The 22,074-nt window shown below is 47.9% G+C and overlaps 2 protein-coding genes across 9 annotated transcripts in view; one reads left to right on the top strand and one right to left on the bottom strand.

The window, feature by feature from the left end:
• Positions 1 to 22,074, bottom strand: part of LOC140406643 (low-density lipoprotein receptor-related protein 1B-like) — a 1,956,985-nt gene that overhangs the window by 692,773 nt on the left and 1,242,138 nt on the right. The window lies entirely within an intron of this gene.
• Positions 1 to 22,074, top strand: part of LOC140388086 (uncharacterized) — a 63,673-nt gene that overhangs the window by 36,576 nt on the left and 5,023 nt on the right. For 4 of the 8 annotated variants that reach the window (XR_011934092.1, XM_072471732.1, XM_072471724.1 and 1 more), the window contains one exon: positions 15,516 to 15,607. The exons of the other annotated variants lie outside the window; for them this stretch is intronic. The gene's annotated coding sequence lies outside the window, so the exon portion shown is untranslated. The remainder of the gene's footprint in view (positions 1 to 15,515; positions 15,608 to 22,074) is intronic. 8 annotated transcript variants of the gene reach the window in all.

Here is a 22,074-nt window from a genome sequence, read left to right as displayed (position 1 = left end):
CTAGAAGCGGCGAAGCAACTGTGCTAACCACTGTGCTACCATGCTGCCCAGTTAATAGGTTGGGAACACTGGTTCCCAACAAACCTTGAACCTCATGCGCATGCAACAGCTGGGAAATAGCCACACTTGTGCAGTTCAATGGTTTTCGAGTTCTTGAGTCGAGGACCAAAACTGCGTACCTGCACAAAGAGAGAAAGGAATGATGTGAAAAGGCAGGTCAGGTGACCTGATACAGAGTGCCATTATTTTGTGTGTCTGTCAGGGAGAAGGATGCAAGAGGGGGACAGGGAGAAGGTCCCAAATTAAAAATGGGAACTAGAGTGGGAGGGGGGGGGGGGGGGAGTCCAAAAAGGCAGTCTCAGGTAAGGAATGAAGACAGGATAGGGATAGGTCCCATTAGTGAAGTTAAAAAAAGGAGCTGAATAATAGGCTAAAAATTTTAAAAAAGAGCTGTGGAGAGCAGACTTTGAGCACAGAGAGCATGAGAGACGCCCTGAATAATCAAAAAGGAACCAGATTCGTAACTGTGCTACTGCCCTTTTGGGGCATAGGTATCCATTTGGAGCTGTTAGTTCTGCTTGAAATTGTGCTTGGAAGGTGAAGCTTGAGTTTGCTTGGAGATCCAGGGGAAAGGAAACTCGGCAGGCAAGATTGAAACCCTGTGAGATGGGTTATTGTTGAAACCGTCTGAGTGGGAGCAACGTTTGGAGAGAATTCCAAGGTGGGATCTTCAGATATGGAGTTGGAAACATTCATGAGAGAGATAAAGTTTCAATGAAATTGTTTGGCTCACAATATAACAAACGTTTGGGTGGATGCGAAACTAATGGAATCTGTTTTGACATCTGTCACCTATTGTGTAGAGGGATGTGTGAAACCACAGCTCTTCTGTTAATTCACGGACCACATAATAACCTTGAATATTGGAGTATAAGGCAGGTATTGTAAACTGTTTTATCTTTCTGAACTTGTACAGTAAAGTTTATTTTTGTTCAAAACCTGTGGACTTTGTGGCTTTATTCACTTGGTTAGCGTCTTTAGTCTCAAATGTTATCTATTTTAAACAAAATATTATTGATCCCGAATCCAATCTCCATCCACATCCTGGGGTCTGGCCAAAGATCATGGGCGGGATTCTGTAGCCACCTAAAATGGCTGATTCCCGATTTATTTGGCCAAAACCCGATATAAAATGGCTAACCGAAAAGGCTGATGGGAAAAGCAGCCAACAGGGCACAAACGGACAGCTGCAGACAGAAGAGCGTATTCAGCTCTGGGGAGGTCGGCCCAGATCGATACCTGCGACCGTTAGCAGCACATCAACACAGACATCTGCAGTTTAATCGGCTATCCCCAGGAACAATTGCAGCATATTAGCAATTGAATGCCGGGCCAGACCTCTCGGAGCCAGCAGTGGCCGAAACAAAGACAGGTGAATGACCACCCCCCGATCGAGGAATCGCCCCATTATTGGAGTGTATTGAACCCAGAGATTGGGAACAAGTCCAATCACTTGGGACTCAGGGTCAAGGGCCGCCCCGAGAGGCGGGAAGCCCCTGGGCCTTATAAATTGAGGGGCCAAGTTCAGATCTCTCGCTCTCTCTCCCTTCTTCTTCTGCTCGCAACCTTCGCAAGAACATCGACCAGAAACTGTAAGTTTGACTCCAGCGATCGCTACCCGATAGAGACTCCTAGCCATCGACCCGTATCAGCCTTTTGAATCCCGCAGGACAGACCCAATCTGATAAGCCATTTGTTTCCCTGACCTGGTGGGCCAGCCCCAAAAGTTAAGTATTGGCCAGTAGTGGTAGGTAGTGATCTAGAAAGTAGGATTATTGTGTAAGTATTTATTGCTGTACATAATAAATGATCGTTGATTTCAGTCTTACTAAGCGGTGTGCTGTCTTATTAATCATAACTCGAACATGAACCACGTGGCGGTATCAGAAAGATACCTGGCGACTCGTGAGCAAAGGTGACATAATCAGAGCTAATAAAACTAAGGCTAACAAGAGCAACATAATTGGCGACTCCACCGGGACCCGATCTAGAAGTGGAAAACCACTCCGGGAGAACCCCAGAAATTTGAATAGAATCCAATTGGAAACAAAACCAAAAAAAAAACCCACAAGTGTTCAAGCGGTTCTGGTTAATAATTCACAATTCGGAAGTGTGTGTATGCATGCATAACTAACAGGGTTATAAGGTAAAACTGATAGATTTTGTTGCGTCAAAACTGTCGGAAGTCGGTATTTTCGGAAATTAGCGCAAGCCGTACCCGCATCTACGACACCACCTTAGCCCCCTGTTCCAAATTCGAACAAAGCAAGCAGATAAGAGAGATGGCCATGCAGGCAATGCAATGCCTCATGAATGCCGGAGAATTTGCGGTCGCACCGATCAGCAGCATTAAAGTGGGACAGTGTCCCATTTGGGAAGTGGAAATTCGGAAATTTCTACAGGGCAAAGGATGGCCCGTGTGGAGCGGTTTCTGCAATAATGACGACTCAGGTCCCGGAAGCATAGGGCATACTTGGTGGGAGAACATGAGTGAAATCCATGAGAAGAGCTTAGCAAAAACGCGCAAGCCGATGGCAATTGTGTCCTGTATGACACAATTGCAAGGCACAGAGGAGGTCGTCAGGACACTCCGGAAAGAAATAGAAGGCATACATCGTATGAGTAAAATCGATGTGTGCGAGATGGAGAAAGAGAACCTGGAATTGAAAAGGTAGTTAGAGGCCAAGGACGAAGAGGTGGCTGACGCCAAACGGGGTCACCAGTCTTGTCTGGCGCATTTTAAGCAGTTTTCGATCCCAGTATGAGAAGGCTTATCAGGACACACAGCATGCAGTCCTGGTTAAGAAAGAGACAGAGAAGCAGGTAGAGACGCTACAGAAGCAATGTAGTGATCTCAAGGCAGCCTTGAGAGCGCTCCAAGCTGCAACCACGGAACAAAGGCAGAGTAACATAGACGATGTGAAGTGCCGAAAGCAAATTGCAGACCTGCAATCACTGCTTACTGTCCAAAAAGGATTCCAAGAAACCTTTGGGGAAAGTTTAGAACAGGAAGACGGCCCTGATTGTGAAGAATTGCAGGAGACAGCGCAGAGATATGTTCAGGGAACATGTGCGCAGGGAAAGCCCCAAAGGAGGAAAGCACCTCCACCCCCCACACAGCAGGTAGTTCAGGCTCCCATGAACCCTGTAACAACCCACCGCACCGCCACAGCAGACGAGGCGGAATTCCTATATTCCACCCCCCTCACAGTGACCCAATTACGGGACGCGTGTGCGAAAATCACACCGTTCCTCCCCACTTCAGACCCACAGCATTTCTTTGCCACCGTCAAACACCAGGCGACCTTGTACGGCCTGGATGAGAAAGAGCAGGTAAAGCTCATGGTCCTCAGCTTAGACCCATCGGTCACAGCAGCCCTTCCCGACCCACAGAACGTAGGAGGAGGCACCCTTGCAGAAATTCACACCGCGATCCTGGATGCGATCGGGTATAACCGGGGCGACACCATAGATGGCCTAAATAAGTGCAGACAGAAAAAGTCTGAACACCCCACAGCGTTCGCAGGACGCTTGTGGATTCACTTTGAAACCGTTTTCGGAAACGTGGACAGTGCCCATTTGTCCGCAGACAATATGGCCAAATGGACCTGCACCCTTATCTCCCATGCCACGGAAGCAGGACAGAATGTCTGTAGTAATTATGACCCCTCGGAGGAGGCTCATAATGAGTAGTGGGTGGTCAAAAGATTGTCCCGCATTTGGGAACAGTCTCCTCACAATAAATCCGCCGCTAGAACCCCCGAGGAAAAACAAGCCGCCGCAGACGTGCAGGCAGTAAGAACCACTCTTCACAACCCCGCCTGGGGAAACGAGGGAAAGAGCAGCCCCCCAGCAAAACCGCAAGAATGCTACAATTGCGGACAGTTGGGACATTTTGCCAAAGAATGCAATGCCCCTAAACAACCACAGAGATCCCAACAGACAGGCACTCTCACTAAGAAAAAGGCAGAGCCCATACATAGCGTTAGCGCCCAGTCGGATCAGACAGACTTGACTGGAACAGACTGACGGTGTACAGGCTCCCCCAGTTGGGTCTGCGATACCCTTTGGGATAGGTCAGGACGACCCGCAGTCGCAGCAAAAATTAGGGGACAGCCGATCGAGCTTCTCTGGGACACAGGAGGGTCCCGCACCACCTTAAATTCCTCCACCCTTGGTAAGGACACGTGGCCCACTACAGCCACTATCACCCTCAGCGGCTTCACAGGCCACTCACAGCAGGGACACGTCACAACCCCTGTACCCATCCAAATCGGAACCATTAACACCAAACACCCCCTAGTTTTAGTCGACCAGCCCCCAACAGCAGAGCACATTTTGGGTATCGACTTCATGAATTCCCACCACCTCTCTTTCGATCCAGTCAACCAGTGTGTCTGGAAGATGGCGAAATCCGCCAGAGCCCCCGCAACGCTCAACATTGGGGACTACATGAAAAAAATTAGCGCAGTAGGTGAGTTTTGGTTCAACCCCACCACACTCAGAACGGACCGACAGGTTAGGGCGGTCCTGCAAAAAAACAGGGCGCATTCGCGACCCACAAGCACGACTGTGGACGGATGACTGGCTCCGTACAAATAACAGGACCGGACCCTAGACCCCAAAAGCAGTACGGATTCCCCCTAGAAGCAGAGGGAGAAATCCTAAAGGTTATAGAAAGTTTATTAGAGCAGGGCGTCCTAAGATCGGTAGCCTCAACTAATAATGCCCCGATTTGGCCAGTAAGGAAACCCGACGGATCATGGCGCTTGACCATTGGTTATCGGGAACTCAATAAAGTCACCCCCGTAGCAGCCCCCACCGTTGCAACAAGTCCCGAGACCATGCTCAAACAGGGTCTCCATGCCCGATATTTCACGGATTTGGACGTCAGTAATGGATTCTGGTCCATTCCATTGGCAAAGGCGTGCCAGTACAAATTTGCCTTCACTTTCCGAGCACAGCAATACACGTGGACATGCCTGCCACAAGGCTTCCACAACTCCCCCTCCATTTTCCACCGACAGCTGGCAAATGGACTAGCGAAATTTTCTCGCCCCGAATGTCTGGTACAGTATGTAGACGATCTACTACTACAGACAGACAAAGGAAGAGCACATTGAGCTTCTGTCCGAACTCCTGGAATTACTACATTCCATTGACTGTAAAGTCAACCCCAAAAAAGCCCAGATATTGGAAGAAAAAGTGGTATATTTGGGTACTATTATCACACACGGCAAACGCGAGATCGAGCACAAAAGAATTGACTTGATCGCTAAATTGCCCCTTCCCCAAAACCTTTCAGCCCTCCGGTCGTTTTTAGGACTGGTTGGCTGCTGCCGAAACCACATTGACGGTTTCGCCAGCAAGGCTGCGCCCCTCTCAGACCTCCTAAAGAAAGGAGCCCCCTGGGAATGGCTTCCGCAGCATACAGATGCTGTGGAATCATTAAAACAGGCACTCATAGCCGCCCCCGCACTACAAGTTCCAGACCTGCTTTCCCCTTACGCCATAGAGGTAGCGACCACAGACCGCACCCTTTCAACCGTGCTCCTGCAGGAATGGCATGACCAGCTAAGACCCGTGGCTTATGCCTCCCGAATTTTAGATGCTGTGGAGCAGGGATTCTTAGCCTGTGAGAGGCACCTGCTCGCAGTTTTCTGGGCAGTCCAGTACTTTTCATACATTACCGGACTGAACCCCATTACCATTTTGACCGAGCACACCCCCACCCAACGTTTACTAGACGGACGACTTAAAGACGGTACCGTCAGCCAAATCCGCGCTGCTAGGTGGACCCTTCTCTTACAAGGACGGGACATCACAGTCAAACGGACCAAGACACACAAATACTTAGCGGACAATCTCCAGTACCCCGGAACCCCCCATGAGTGTGAAATCATCTCGCCCCACCATAATACAGGCCCCTTTATCGCTAAAACACCCCCCAGAAAACTCACCACTCCATCTCCGAGCCCCCCTCACCCGGACACGTGTGATCCCATTAGGATCTATGTGGATGGATCTTCCACAGTCCTGGATGGGCAACGCATAACAGGTTGTGGGACTTATGTGGAGGACGCGCAGGGACGCGCCCTCGAGGAAATCGCATTAAAATTACCCGGACACTTAGGCGCGCAGGCAGCAGAGCTTGCGGCCATTGCTTACATTGTAGAGCACCCAGATTCCTTCCCCAGCCCAGCAGACATATATTCAGACAGTCTATACGTTTGCAACAGCCTCACCGAATTTCTGCCCCTCTGGGAAACAAGAGGATTTGTTTCCGCGGATGGGAAACCCCTCCCCTCAGCCCCATTACTCCGCCATATTTTGCAAAAAGCCAAGGACAGGACTTTTGGCATTATAAAAGTCCGCAGCCACCATCGTTCCTCCCCCCCATGAAATGTAAAAGCCGACGCACTGGCTAAGGCAGGATCCAGGCATGGGTACTTTTGGAAGCCCCCCGAAAGCGCTCCGGTGAGTGCGCCAGTGAGTGCAGTTCAGGTCACGCAGACTAGGATCGAAGATCTAGTAGAGGCCCAGAAGCAGGATAGCGCTCTCACTGAGATTGTGAAAGGGACGTTTCCAGCCTCATACGAGAGGTACAGAAATACGATAACCACACATGACGGTGTGGTGTTAAAAGACACACTTTACGTAGTTCCAAAGCAGGACAGGAACCAATTAATCTGTTTATTCCATGATGGTCATGGACACCAGGGAATCGATCCCACCGCAGCCCACCTCAAACAGCTTTGTTGGTGGCCAAATCTCAAAGAGGATGTATCCCATTACATTGAGAATTGCCTCATCTGCGCACAGAACAACCCAGATAGATATGCCAAAAAGGCACAACTCAGCCACACCCGAACCGTTAACAGCCCCTGGACTAACCTCCAGATCGGTTTTATAGGTCCATTGCCCCCTTGCAGGAATGGCTATAAATATGTTCTGGTGGTCATAGACACTTTTACAAAGTGGGTGGAAGCATTTCCAGTCCGCACCAACACCGCGAAAACCACAGCCAAAATCCTATCCCACCACATCTTTACAAGATGGGGACTCCCCCGCAGTATTGAATCGGACCAAGGTTCTCACTTTACGGGACGGGTCATGCAGAACGTCCTCACGATATTTGGCATAACCCAAAAATTTCACATTGCGTACCACCCACAGTCGAGTGGTATAGTGGAGCGCATGAATCGGAACCTAAAAACCACCCTCCGAAAAATGGTCCAGCAGAACAACACCGCTTGGGACTCAGTCCTCCCCTTTGTGCTGATGTTTTTGCATAACACTGTTTCCACCTCCACAGGTTACACCCCACACACCCTCCTGACCGGACGCCCCATGAAAGGGACAGAGTACTTGTTAGGTTTAGACCTGACCAGCCCTGAAGTTATGGCCCTCACCCACGAGAAAGCCGTTGAGCAATTAGTTGCGAATGTAAAAACGGCTCAGTTAGCAGCCGCTGTTAAACTGGGCACTAAAAGGAAACAGAGCAAGGCCTGTTTTGATAAGGCAGTACATGCAATGGAGTATAATATAGGACAACAAGTGATGTTGTCTGTGTATAACCCCAGCACATTTCTGTCTCCGAAATACTTGGGCCCGTACTCCATTACGGATAAAGTAAGCCCATCGGTATACAAAATCAAATACCCAAATGGTAAGACTGCGTGGTTTCACATAAACCAGTTAAAGCCTTATGGAGCACAGTCAAACCACACGCACCACGTCATGCTTGACGCAGCAGACCACACCCCGCCCACAGCCAATGTAACCAGACCAACCCCCTCCACGTCCATCCCAAACACGGACTCGCCCCCGACTCCACCCCCAAAATCTACACCCCACCCCGGAACGCCCACAGACTGCAGCAGCAGAGACAGCGACTGTGACTCTCACGATAGCCACAGCACGCCTCCCTACTATCCCCATACAACCGGACCCACACACAGTGACTCCGATTTCGACTCCCGTGATCCCTTCATGATCACTTTTCTAAACAAATACCACCACCGACCACCGAACCACACGGACGACACCGACTTTGTCCCCACACAACTCGACGAAACCCATTGGCACCGCGACAACTCCTACAGACTCGTCCGAAACGACGAAAGCAACCCCAACTCACACCACGCAGCCCTCTCAACATTAATTCACTCCAGAGTTTGGCACCCGGGAGAAGGGGACGACCTCGAATCGGACCCCCAATCCGCCAACCCCTTTGCGACCCTGTTTGCAACAGAGAACTGAGGTGTCCACATGATGATTTAAAGGAGACACTTGGGAAAAGTGTTGTCCTTCCTGATGGAACCTGCAGGATGTTTTATGTTGTTTGTATGTTTTGTTTAAGTGTTGTTCGTCCGACAGGAGAATGTTTCTCACCGTCACACACCCACATTCACCTGAAACCTTTTAGCTCTTTCCAACGGACACCCACCGCGGCCAGACGCTTGTTCAGCGGTATTAACTTGTCCACAGATACCTGGTCAACAGACCACACGCTTGTTCAGAGGAACTAGCTTTTCAGCTGGTACTGGTTCGAGTACCAGACGCCCAATCTGATTTGAGGGTAGAATCACAGCAGCAACCCCGCCATGATGACTACATTTCTGCCCGTTCTTGTCGGTTGCTCAGGCAGTGGAGAAACGGCGTGAGACCTGCCCTGCCTGGGGACCCCCCTGCTGGTCAAAAACGCTCGGGTAGGGGACATACGGTTTTGGTAGCCGTCCTACCCGGGGACTCCATCCAAATCTTACCCGTCGCGGCCCATACACACCTCATTCGACCTTTTCCTTTCAAAACAGTTTTATTTATTGAGGCGACCTTTGGGTTGCTGCCTCATGCTATTTACATCCAGGAACATTTGGATGATAAACTTAGCATTGGTCCACCATTGGGAAGTGCGCCGTGTCCTAACATTTGTTTTGAAAAAAAATGTGGGGGGGGTCACATATAGTGACCAATTATAAGGGTTTAATTGGCCCCAAGAAGGACAGACACACTAACATACCGGATATTATACCAAGGTAGTTACAGATGCTTGCTTGCTTTACAGAACTCCAGAAGCTCCAGGAGAAAAACAGAGAACACAAAGAAAGACAAAGAAAGAGAACAGCCATGAGGACTTCGTTCATCGTGCTCAACATATTTCTTATGGACACTTGGTTGCGCGGGAACAGGGACCCCGTTACTTCAAACCCCCCAGCCGTTAATGTTTCACTGCCCCGCAGTACCGAGGGCCCAGTCACCAGCCATGTGCATTATCCTGGTGTGCCAAGTTCATAACCTGGTACTCCCTGTCTTACGTAATTGAAGCACTGTTAGCGTTGGCAATACTCTGCTGTGCAGTGCAGACTATGCGACTCCGCAAAAGGAGAAAGAGAGAGAACCGCGCTCGAAAAACCGGTATATCGGATCCGATCTGGGGAAGTCGGCCCAGATCGATACCTGCGACCATTAGCAGCACATCAACACAGACATCTGGGGCGTCAATCTGCGTCAATCTGCGGCCGGGTCGGAGAATGGCCGTTGGCCGCCGTGAATCCCGCCCCCGCCGAAGTCTCCGGTACCGGAGATTGGGCGGGGGCGGTAATAGGGCCGCGCCGGTTGGCGGGATCCCCCGCTCAATTCTCCGGCCCGGATGGGCCGAAGTCCCGCCCAGAAATTGCCTGTCCCGCCGGCGTAAATTAGAGCTGGTATTTACCGGCGTGGGCGGGCTCCGGGGTCCTGGGGGGGGAGTGGGGCGATCTGACCCCGGGGGGTGCCCCCACAGTGGCCTGGCCCGCGATCGGGGCCCACCGATCCGCGGGCGGGCCTGTGCCGTGGGGGCACTCTTTCCCTTCCGCCACGGCCTCCACCATGGCGGAGGCGGAAGTGACTCTCCCCACTGCGCATGCGCGGGAAACTGTCAGCGGCCGCTGACGCTCCTACGCATGCGCCGGGAAACTGTCAGCGGCCACTGACGCTCCCGCGCATGCGCCGCATTTCCGCGCCAGCTGGCGGGGCAACAAACGCCATTTCCGCCAGCTGGCGGGGCGGAAATCCCTCCGGCGTCGGCCTAGCCCCTCAATGTTGGGGCTCGGCCCCCAAAGATGCAGAGCATTCCGCACCTGTGGGCCGGCGCGATGCCCGTCTGATTGGCGCCGTTTTTGGCGCCAGTCGGCGGACATCGTGCCGTTGGGGGAGAATTTCGCCCCTGCAGTTTAATCGGCTATCCCCGGGAACAATTGCAACATATTAGCAATTGAATGCCGGGCAGACCTCTCAGTGCCAGCAGTGGCCGAAACAAAGACAGGTGAATGACCACCCCCTGATCGAGGAATCGCCCCATTATTGGAGCGTATCGAACCCAGAGATTGGGAACAAGTCCAATCACTTGGGACTCAGGGTCAAGGGCCGCCCCAAGAAGCGGGAAGCCCCTGGACCCTATAAATTGAGGGGCCAAGTTCAGATCTCTCTCTCTCTCTCCCTTCTTCTCCTGCTCGCAACCTTCGCAAGAACATCGACCAGAAACTATAAGTTTGACTCCAGCGATCGCTACCCGATAGAGACTCCTAGCCATCGACCTGTATCAGCCTTTTGAATCCCGCAGGCCAGACCCAATCTGATAAACCATTTGTTTCCCTGACCTGGTGGGCCAGCCTGAAAAGTTAAGTATTGGCCAGTAGTGTTAGATAGTGATATAGAAAGTAGGATTATTGTGTAAGTATTTATTGCTATACATAATAAATGACCGTTGATTTCAATCTTACTAAGCGGTGTGCTGTCTTATTAATCATAACTCGAGCTTGAACCACGTGGCGGTATCAGAAAGATACCTGGCGACTCATGAGCAAAGGTGACATAATCAGAGCTAATAAAACTAAGGCTAATAAGAGCAGTAATTCTCAATCGGCCGACGACAGAATCGCGAAACGCGATTGGGCGGAGATTCTGCTTTGACGCCGAAACCGTGGCAGCGCCGGGTTCACGGCAAATTGTAATTCTCCTGTGGCTCGACAGTGGCATCAACGTGTTCCACTCTGCATGTACAGTAAACGCCGTTGGCATATCATTAGCGGGCCTGACCCGGTATTTCCGGGGCCTCTGCCATCCTCTGCCTCCACCGGGGAGAATCTCTGATGGCGAGGTTCACTTGCGCTTTCAAAAATTGTGAAACAGTCGCCGTGGCCGATGAGGGGGTGAGAGGGGATACAGAAAGTGTCCAGCATCATATGCTGACAGTTGTGTTGCTGGCCAGGGTGCTTCTGCCAGGATCCTGGATACGAGCGGGTGATGGCCAGGACTTGGGCTGTGGGGTCGGGGTGGATGGGCACAGAACACCATTTTCGCAGCCTCCAAGGCAACCATGCGGCTGCACATGTCGCTGACTGCCCACTGTAAGTCATATGGGTGCCCCACAGGCCACTGCCCTAGGTACCCTCTGATGTGTTGGGTGTTCTGTATCAGAAACAGGTCACCAACACTGGAAGTGGTGCAACTCAATTTTATTATAAGGTTAATTATATTAACATACTTGAACTGTGGGTAAATGCAATACCAGCTTTAACTGTTGACCCTTGCCTAGTCCTAACCGGGTGATGCACTCAGCACATGGTGAATGTCTGTGTTGCAGGCTGTGAGCTCTGTGCTCCGAGCTGGCTGCTACTAGAGTGAGCGGGAAATCTCCTGCCCCCTGTCTTTATAGTGCATGTGCTCTCACTGGTGATTGGCTGTGGTGTTGTGTATGCTGATTGGTCCCACCGCATGTCCATCAGTATGTGTGTGCACCATAAAATACTGGTGTATATTATGACACCCTCTGGGTCAGCTGACCCACCAATGGGATGGGTGCGCTCCAGTGCAACCAGTGCCATCTTGTTGGTTGAGATGAGTGTGTGTGGGGAGTGGAGTGCTAATATGTGGCTACAGTTTGTCAGCCTCTCCCGGCTCTGGCGAATCCGACACCATTTCTCATTGGAATCGACAACGGCCGGTGAATTGGTCCAGGTGCAGCATCAGTTTTGCTGTTCTAGAACTCCACGAATCATGCCTCAGCATCAACACTTACTCTCAGGAACGAAGAATCAGGCCGCATAACTATATAAGCTTTCATACATAGCTTTAATGTCTCTTGATAGATTTTATTCAGTCTGTTTTTTATTTGTCAACAATTTATTTTAACCCTTTGTTATTTTTCTCACCTGCTTGGTTTCCCCTTTCCTTTGCACTTGTGCAAGCATTTTCTTTTAGCTTAACATTGACACTTACCTTGTTTGTTTTCTGTGTTTGCTTAACTGCACAGTTGGTGTTCTTGGCTTTTCGGAGTGCGCATTGATTTTGTATTGGATCAAATACTCCTTTGAGTATTTTCCACTGTTGTCTGTGGATTAATCCATTAACATTTTAATCCACTTTACGAGGATCAATTTATTTCTCATCTTTTTGACGTTGGCTTGACTTTAATTTAATATCTTAAATTATTTCTCTTTCTCAAACCTAATATTAAATTCAGTCATATTATAGTTACTTTGCACAATATGGGCGAAATGCTCCGTAATCGGCACGATGTCCGCCGACCGGCGCCAAAAACGGTGCAAATCAGTCCGGTATCGCGCCGCCCCAAAGGTGCGGAATCCTCCGCATCTTGACCAGCCAAGCCCTAACCTTGAGGGGCTAGGCCCGCGCCGGACTGATTTCCGCCCCGCCAGCTGGCGGGAAAGGCCTTTGGTGCCCCGCCAGCTGGCGCGGAAATGGCATTGCCAGGCGGCGCATGCGCGGGAGCGTCAGCGGCCGCTCACGGCATCCCCGCGCATGCGCAGTGGAGGGAGTCTCTTCAGCCTCCACCATGGTGGAGACCGTGGCGGAACGCGGAAGGAAAAGAGTGCCCCCACAGCACAGGCCCGCCCGCGGATTGGTGGGCCCTGATCACGGGCCAGGCCACCATGGGGGCACCCCCCAGGGCCAGATCGCCCCGCGCCCCCCCCAGGAGCCCGGAGCCCGCATGCGCTACCTTGTCCCGCTGGTAAGAGAGGTGGTTTAATCCACGCCGGCGGGACAGGCATTCTAGCAGCGGGACTTCGCCCATTCGGGCCGGAGAATCGCCCGGGGGGTGGGGTGGGGGGGGGGGGGGGGGCGCCAACCGGCGCGGCGCGATTCCTGCCCCCGCCGAATCTCTGATGCCGGAGAATTCGGCAACCGGCGGGGGCGGGATTCACGCCAGCCCCCGGCGATTCTCCAACCCAGCGGGGGGTCAGAGATTCTCGCCCCAGGTCTTGTTCATTACTCATCACTAAATCAAACATGGTATTTTCCTTTGGCACTTCGAAAGCATGTTATTGTAGTAAAGTGTTCTAAATGCATTCATCAAATTAATTTGTGGATGTCACCAAATTTTTGTGACGAGTAGGATAGATAGTATTGAAATAGGCTGCAACAAATTTCAGGAGGTCATAATAAACTTACAGCATGGGCAAACAATTGGCAAATTAGTTCAACAATTATAAAGGTAGTACTTTTGATTGGAAGAATAGGAAGGTCACTTATTGCTTGAAAGGTGTAAGTCTGCATAGGTAGAGGAACAAAGGGAGCTTGGAGTATAAAGACATCACTCATTAAAGTTGTGTCACAAGTTAACAAGGCCAAGGAAAAATGGAAACCAAACATTAGGCTCTATTTCTGGAGGAATAGAATTGAACTGTAGGTAGATTATGCTCAACCTGTATCGAACCTTGATTGGACCTCACTTAGAGCATTACATGCAGTTTTGGTTGCCATATTATAAAAAGGAGACATAGGTGTCTCCCTCAATTGGAAAAAAATGAATTGGGTACTTTAAGTTAAAACAATAATTAATTTAAAAAAATAAAAAGGAGAAAGACCAACCGGAGAGGGTGCAGAGGAGATTTACAAGAATGACACAAATACACTTCACCTCCCCCCACCCCCCCCCCGACCTCCCGCCTTTGAAGAACTTGATGCAATTGCACATTATTTGCCCACTAAATGTGTTTCAGACAAAATAGCGCTCATATTTAACAGTGCCGACAATGCACTTAACCTAAAAGTGGGATGGGGAGGATGGCGGGATTCTCTGCTCCCGCCCGCTGCCGGAGAATCACCCCCAGGGTAATTGTTTCTATGGTGCAAATCAACCTCTCTGTCCCTAAAAGGAAAGTATTGAAACAATTGAATCTCATTGCTCTATGTATAAATTCTTTGCAAGGTTCTCAACAAAAGTTAATCATACAAATATATACACATAGATAGATATATTTTACTTTTACAGTCTGTTCCTTTCCTCACATTCACAATCCAACTTTTATATTCCTCTGTTTATTTCTCATTCAATACCTGAATTAATCCTTCTCCATCATTTTTGTTTCTGTCTCAATTCTTGTACACTGTTAGTGAAGGTGCTAACTTTATGTTTCCACTGTTCACTGAAGCCTTCGATGTCACATTGCTCTTGCTGCACAATTCCTTCAACTTAAATTTGAATGAATAATAGACGCCGCAAGATGCCTCGCTCCAACAAGATTTGGGGTAATATCTTTATCTCTTTTTATACTCTGACCTTAACTCTTATCTTCTTCTGTTTTTAACCTTCAATTTATTAGGTTTTCCACTGAGTGAAGTAAAAATGGTTTCATGTGCTATTTTTCTGGAGCTTCAACCGAAGTTAGTTTTCATAAACATTCTTTGCAAGAAATACCATGCAGGACAACATAATTTAAATTCACTTGTTTTCAAAACTATTTTACAAGTGGTTCCATCCTTAGCACGGGAGCAATCCAATGCAACAGTGTTTGGAAGTCTACCTTGCTTTATCCCCTTACTTCTAGTTCTTAATTTCTGACTAACATTGGCATTTTGTATCTTTTCCTCTCAGTCAAACCTTCTACATGTGTGGTCGGTGTTTGTTACTCTGGTAGTGTTATTGACCTCCTCTATCATATCCATCTTCAGAATTTCAGTCAGGCAGTGATCGTCAGACTGTACAAAGGATGGACTAGGCAATTGTTGAGAGTACAGCATGCATTTCTGAGCATTTCATCGTAGAAAGGATAAAAGAGCCATGGAACTGGTAGAGCAAAGAGTCACTGATTGATGATAGGTTAACATTATTAAGGAAGGTTGGAAACTTTTTTTTAGTGCAACAGAGTTCGCAAACATTTTGAGAGTTTAGCATGGAAAAGATCATCTCTGTCAATTTGAAAATCTGTTACAACAGGGAATAAAATAAAGAATATTATGAGCAGAATGAAGTGGCAAGATGACTTTTTTCCACGGAGGGGTTATTACCAAAAGTGATTATTGATACATAGGCTGAATTGCCACTCAGACAATTACCAAAAACAAATCAATGTAAAAAGGTATCAGGAAAGGCAATGGAGTGGGATTAAGTAGTCAGCTCCAATGGAATTACATACTAAATGGGCTGAATATCCTTCTTTCTATTTCAGGGAATACTTTGCTGCTCGGACTTGTTAAAGTCAAAAAGCTCTGATTTAGTGCAGGATTTTTCAGCCTCGTGACTGTTTAATGTCTTGGATTGGTAACTCCATTTTTTGCTTTCATATTTAGTGTGTACTCAGTTAGAAATAACATAACTCAAATTCAATCAACCTTCCCCAACAATGCACCTTAATTCCAAAATCAGAATATCCCATGGCAAGTCAGTGTTTCCCCTCATTCTTACAACAGGTATCTTATGGCATCTCTTAATGAGAGTTGTAATTTCACATAATTTACACAAATGTATGACTCTGCGCTGAACTCAGACACAAGTAAAGTCATAGAGGCCTTCAGCACAGAAAAGGTCCTTTGGCCCATCGAGTCTGCCAGTCAAAAATAACCCACAAACTACTCGAATCCCATTTCCCAGAACTTGGCCCATAGCCTTGGGATCGCAAGTAAATATTTAACTACCTCTTAAATGATATGCGTCCACCATCCTTTCAGGCAGCGTGTTCCAAACTTCCATCACCCTCTGGGTGAAATCTTTTTCTTCACACCCTCTCTAAACCTCCGCTCCTTACCTTAAATTTATGTCCCGTGGTCATTGATCCCTCCACCAAGGGGAAACGTTTCTTCCTGCCTACTCTATCTATGCCACTCATAATTTTATACATCCCAATTGTGTTTCCTCCTCTGTCTCCTCTGCTCCATGGAAAACAATACAAGTCTATCCAATCTCTCTTCACAGCTAAACTCTCCACCCCAGGCAACATCCTGGTAAATATTCTCTGCATCCTTTCCAGTGCTACCACATCCCTCCTATAATGTGGATTTCAGAACGGCACACAATACTTTAGCTGTGGCATAACCAGCATTTTATACAGTTCCAGCATAACCTTCCCGCTCTTGAATTTAATGCCTCAGCTAGTAAAGACAAGAGTACCATATACCTTCTTGAAAATTAAGACCATATACCTTCTTAACCATTATATCCACCTGCTCAGCTACCTTAAGAGACATGAGTACATGTATACCAAGGTCCCTCTGATCCTGCTTTCCAGAGTCCTGCCATTTATTATGTACTCCCTTGCCTTGTTTGTCCTGCCCAGGTGCATCACCTCACACTTAAAACATAGAACATAGAAAAATACAGCACAGAACAGGCCCTTCAGCCCACAATGTTGTGCCGAACCTTTCTCCTAGATTAATCATCGATTATCATAGAATTTACAGTGCAGATGTAGGCCATTCGGCCCATCGGGTCTGCACCAGCTCTTGGAAAGAGCACCCTACCCAAGGTCAACACCTCCACCCTATCCCCATAACCCAGTAACCCCACCCAACACTAAGGGCAATTTTGGACACTAAGGGCAATTTATCATGGCCAATCCACCTAACCTGTCACATTTTTGGACTGTGGGAGGAAACCGGAACACCTGGAGGAAACACACGCACACACGGGGAGGATGTGCAGACTCAGATGTCTAACCTTCTGGCCTTACAAGCCCTAACACTACATCGAGGTGAGGTGGCCTGCTGTGATTCCCGTCCTGCGTCCCCTTTCGCAGACTTCCTTAACATAGAACATAGAAAATACAGCACAGATCAGGCCCTTCGGCCCACGATGTTGTGCCGAACCTTTGTCCTAGATTAATCATAGATTATCATTGAATTTACAGTGCAGAAGGAGGCCATTCGGTCCTTTGAGTCTGCACCGGCTCCTGGAAAGAGCATCCTACCCAAACTCAACACCTCCACCCAACACCAAGGGCAATTTTGGACATTAAGGGCAATTTATCATTGGCCAATTCACCTAACCTGCACATCTTTGGACCGTGGGAGGAAACCGGAGCACCCGGAGGAAACCCACGCAGACACGGGGCGGACGCGCAGACTCCGCACAGACAGCGACCCAAGCCGGAATCGAACCTGGGACCCTGGAGCTGTGAAGCATTGTGCTATCCACAATGCTACCGTGCTGCCCTTAAGAACAAATAAATCTACACTATATCATTTTACCGTAATCCATGTACCTATCCAATAGCTGCTTGAAGGTCCCTAATGTTTCCGACTCAACTACTTCCACAGGCAGTGCATTCCATGCCCCCACTACTCTCTGGGTAAAGAACCCACCTCTGACTTATGGATTGAATTCCATTTGCCACTGATCAGCCCATCTGACCAGCCCGTCTATGTCCTGTAATCGAAGGCTATCCTCCTCGCTATTTATCGTCCCACCAATTTTCATTTGGGCAACATGATATGACAGTGGTTAGCATTGTTGTTTCACAGCACCAGGATCCCAGATTCGATTCCCAACTTGGGTCACTTTCTGTGCGGAGTCTGCATGTTCTCCCTGTGTTTGCATGGGTTTCCTCCGGGTGCTCCGGTTTCCTCCCACAAGTCCCGAAAGAAATGAAATGAAATAGAAATCGCTCATTGTAACTAGTTTCCAGGAGATACATTAGCTTTCTAACGGACTAGTACTCTCTTATAGCTTGCCTACAAGCAGGCACTCAGCACATGAAAAATTGTTGAAGTAAACCTGCTTCAATCCTCTCTACAATGTGTTTGGATTTTCTAATATGCTACTTGGTCAACAAATCCAATGAATAAGACAGCATGACAAGTGGCACTTAATAACTTTTCAGCAAAAGTTCAAAAATGGACTTTGATTTCATTTTCATAACTAATTCTACTCTGCGTCTAGCCTCTTACTCTTAATCAATTTGATTTGACTTTAATTTAAGACCATAAGACTTAGCAGTAGAATTAGGCCATTCGGCCCATCAAGTCTGCTCCACCATTAAATCACGGCTGATATATTTCTCATTCCGATTCTCCTGCCTTCTCCCCATAACCCCTGGTCCCCTTAATAATCAAGAACCTAGCCATCTCTATCTTGAAGACACTCAGTGACTTGGCCTCCACAGCATCTTTCGGCAAAGAGTTCCGCAGATTCACTAGGCTCCGCTGAAGAAATTCCTCCTCATCTCTGTTTTAAAGGATCGTGCCTTCAGTCTGAGGCTGTGATCTCGGGTTCTAGTTTCTCCTATGAGTGGGAACATTCTCTCCAGGTTCACTCTATCTAAACCTTTCAGTATTCTGTAAGTTGCGATGAGATCCCCCCTCGTCCTTCTAAACTGCATCCTCAACTGCTCCTCATATGACAAGTCCTTATTCCAGGGGATCATTCTTGAACCTCCTCTGGACCTTATCTAAACCAGCACATCCTTCCTTAGATACGGAGCCCAAACTGTTCACAAAAAAATATTCCAAATGTGATCTGATCAGAGCCTTTTCCAGCCTCAACAGTACATCCCTGCTCTTGTATTCTAGCTCTCTCGACATGAATGTTAAACATTGCATTTGCAATCCTAACTGCCAAATGAACCTGCATATTAACTTGAAGAGAATCCTGAACTAGGACTCCTTAGTCCCTTTGTGCTTCTGTTGAGAAGCCTTTTCCAATTTAGAAAATAGTCTTTGGCTCTGTTCTTCCTACCAAAGTGTATAACCTCACACTTTTTCACATTGTATTGCATCTGCCACTTATTTGCCTACTCTCCTAGCTGTTCAGTTCCTTCTGCAGCCTCCCTGCTTCCTCAACACAACCTGTCCTTCTACATTTCTTTGTATCATCTGCAAACATAGCAACAATGCCCGCAGTTCCTTCTTCCAGATCATAAATATATATCGTGAATAGCTGTGGCCCCTGCGGAAAATCACTAGTCACTGGCTGCCATCCGGAAAAGGACCCCTTTATCCCCATTCTCTGCCTTCTGCCAGTCAGCCAATCCTCTATCCATGCCACTACCTTGCCCCTAACACCATGGGTACTTATCTTATTTGGCAGCCTCCTGTATGGCACCTTGTCAAAGACCTTCTGGAAATCCAAATAGATCACATCCACTGGTTCTCCTTTGTCTAACTCCCTTATTAACTCAACAAAGAATTCTAACAAATTTGTCAGGCAAGACCTCCCCTTGATAACGCAGTGCTGACTCAGTCCTATTTTACCATGCACTTCTAAGTACGTCGCAATTTCATCCTTAATAATTGACTTTAAAATCTTACCAACAACCAAAGTCAGACTAACCGGCCTTTAATTTCCTGTCTCCTGCCTCCCTCCCTTCTTAAACAGGTATTTTCCCTCAGCCATTTTAAAATCCTCTGGAACCTTCTCTGCCTCCATTGATTCTTGGAAGATCACCATCAATGCCTCCCCAATCTCCTCAGATATCTCCTTCAGAGCCCTGGCATGTCGTCCATCTGATCCAGGTGATATATCCACCTTCAGACCTTTCAGTTTCCCCAGAAACTTCTCCCTCGTGATAGCCACTGCACTCATCTCTGCCCCCTGACTCTCTTAAAGCTGCACTGGTGTCTTCCATGGTGAAGACTGATGCAAAGTACCCATTTAGTTCCTCTGCCATTTCTTTGTTCCCTATTCTGCCCTTCTTCTGCACTGTACTGCATTGCACTGGTTCTATGGTTAGTACTTCTCCAGCCTCATTTTCCAGTGGTCCAATCTCCATTCTTACCTCTCTCTGACTTTTTATATACCAAAAAAACTTACTTTATATTAGTAATTGGCGTACACTCATATTTCATCTTCTACCCCCTTACTGCATTTTTAGTTCTACTCTGCTTGCTTTGAAAGGCTACCCAATTCTCTGACTTTCCACTAATCCTCACCATATTGTATGCTTTTTCTTTTGCTTTTATGCTGTCCTTGACTTCCCTCGTCAGGCATGGATGCCTTGTCCTCCCCTTAGCATGTTGCCTCCTCGTTGGGATGAATTTCTGTTGTGCCTCCCGAATAAACCCCCCAAAACCCTGCCCATTACTGTATCACTGTCATCCCTGCTAGGTTCCCCATCCAATCAGCTCCAGCCAGCTCCTCCCTCATGTCTTTGTAGTTACCTTTATTCGATTGTTATACCGTTACATCTAATTCCAGCTTCTCTCTCTCAAACTTCAGGGTGAATTCTATCATATTGTGGTCACTGCTCCCTAAGGGTTCCTTCGCCTTAAGTTCCCTAATAAAGTCTGCCTCATTATATATCACCAAATCCAGAATTGGCTGTTCCCTCGTAGGCTCTCACACAAGCTATTCCAAAAAAAACATCTTGTAGACATTCCACAAATTCCTTTTCTTGGAATCCACTACAAACCTGATTTTCCCAGGCCACCTGCATATTGAAGTCACCCAGAATTATTGTAATATTGCCTTTCATATATGCCTTTTCTATCTCCTGATTTATTTTCTGTCTCATAAGACATTCCCCTGACTACTGCTAGGGGAATGTACGGAACTCTCATCAGGGTATTTTTTCCTTTGAGATTCCTCAACTCTACCCACACAGATTCTACACTTTCTGACCCTTCTTGCTATTGATTAAAGATCAATTCTTGCTCACAATGCAACCCTGCCTTCCTCTGCCCATCTGCTTGACCTTTCAATAGGACACATATCCATGGATATTTAGATCCCAGCCCTGGTGCCCTTGCAGCCACGTCTCTGTGGTGCCCACATCATTGTACCCGCCAATTTCAATGTGCGCAACAAGTTCATTTACCTTGTTTTGCATACTGCGTACATTTACGTACAACACCCTCAGTCCTGTGTTGACCACCCCCTTCTCCTAGTTGTCGCCTTTTTTGCTGTTAAATTCCTGCTGCTTTCCATACTCTCTGTTCTATTACATATTCTGGAAACTTTACTAACCTCCCTCTGCCCCTTTAACTCGTTTAAAGTCCTCATCATTGACTTGCACTCTCACCTTGTCTTTTAACTTCGATTTTCTAATTTTCCATAAAACTGAAACTCCTCCTGCTTAAAGGCCCATCTAGAGCTCTAATTATGCGATTCGCCAGGACCCTGGCCGCAGCTAGATTCAGGTGACAACTGTCCCATTTGAACAGCTCCCTCCTTCCCCAGAACTGGTGCCATTGTCCCATCAATTCAAACCTATTTCTCCCACACCAACCTTTGAGCCAAGCATCTACCTTTTTAATCTTATTGACCCTGTGCCAATTAGCTTGTGGCTCAGGTAGTAATACAGAGATCATTACCTTTTTAATTGTGCTTTTTAATTTAGCCCCTAGCTGCTCATACTCCTTCAGGAACCTCTATCCTTGTTCTATGAGATATCATGAATCCGAGCGGCAGGCAGGCATCTGTTCCCATCCGAACTGGGAGCAAAAATTTCAAACCTGTTGGACAAGGACAAGGGCTGAGGCTCCTGCAACCCTACCTGCTGGATCCCTCCACGTGCCTCACTCGCAGCCTGTCCCTGACCACTAGCCAAATTCAAGGCAGTTAATCTAAGGGGTGTAACTGCCTCCTGAAACATAACGTCTCGGTAACTCTCCCCCTCATTGATGTGTCGCAGCATTCAAAGCTCAGACCCCAGCTCATCAACTCTGAGCTGAAGCAACCAACGCTTGCTACAGATGCTCACTCGGAACCACAATGGGGTTCACCAACTCCCACATCATGCAGGAATAACACATCACCGAGCTCTGCATCTCTATTTTATTTATTAGATTTTAATATGC

The sequence above is a fragment of the Scyliorhinus torazame genome, chromosome 2, assembly GCF_047496885.1.
Source record: "Scyliorhinus torazame isolate Kashiwa2021f chromosome 2, sScyTor2.1, whole genome shotgun sequence".
Lineage (NCBI taxonomy): Eukaryota > Metazoa > Chordata > Chondrichthyes > Carcharhiniformes > Scyliorhinidae > Scyliorhinus > Scyliorhinus torazame.
The sequence above is the reverse complement of the archived record's forward strand: the minus strand, read 5'-3'. Positions and strand labels throughout refer to the sequence as shown.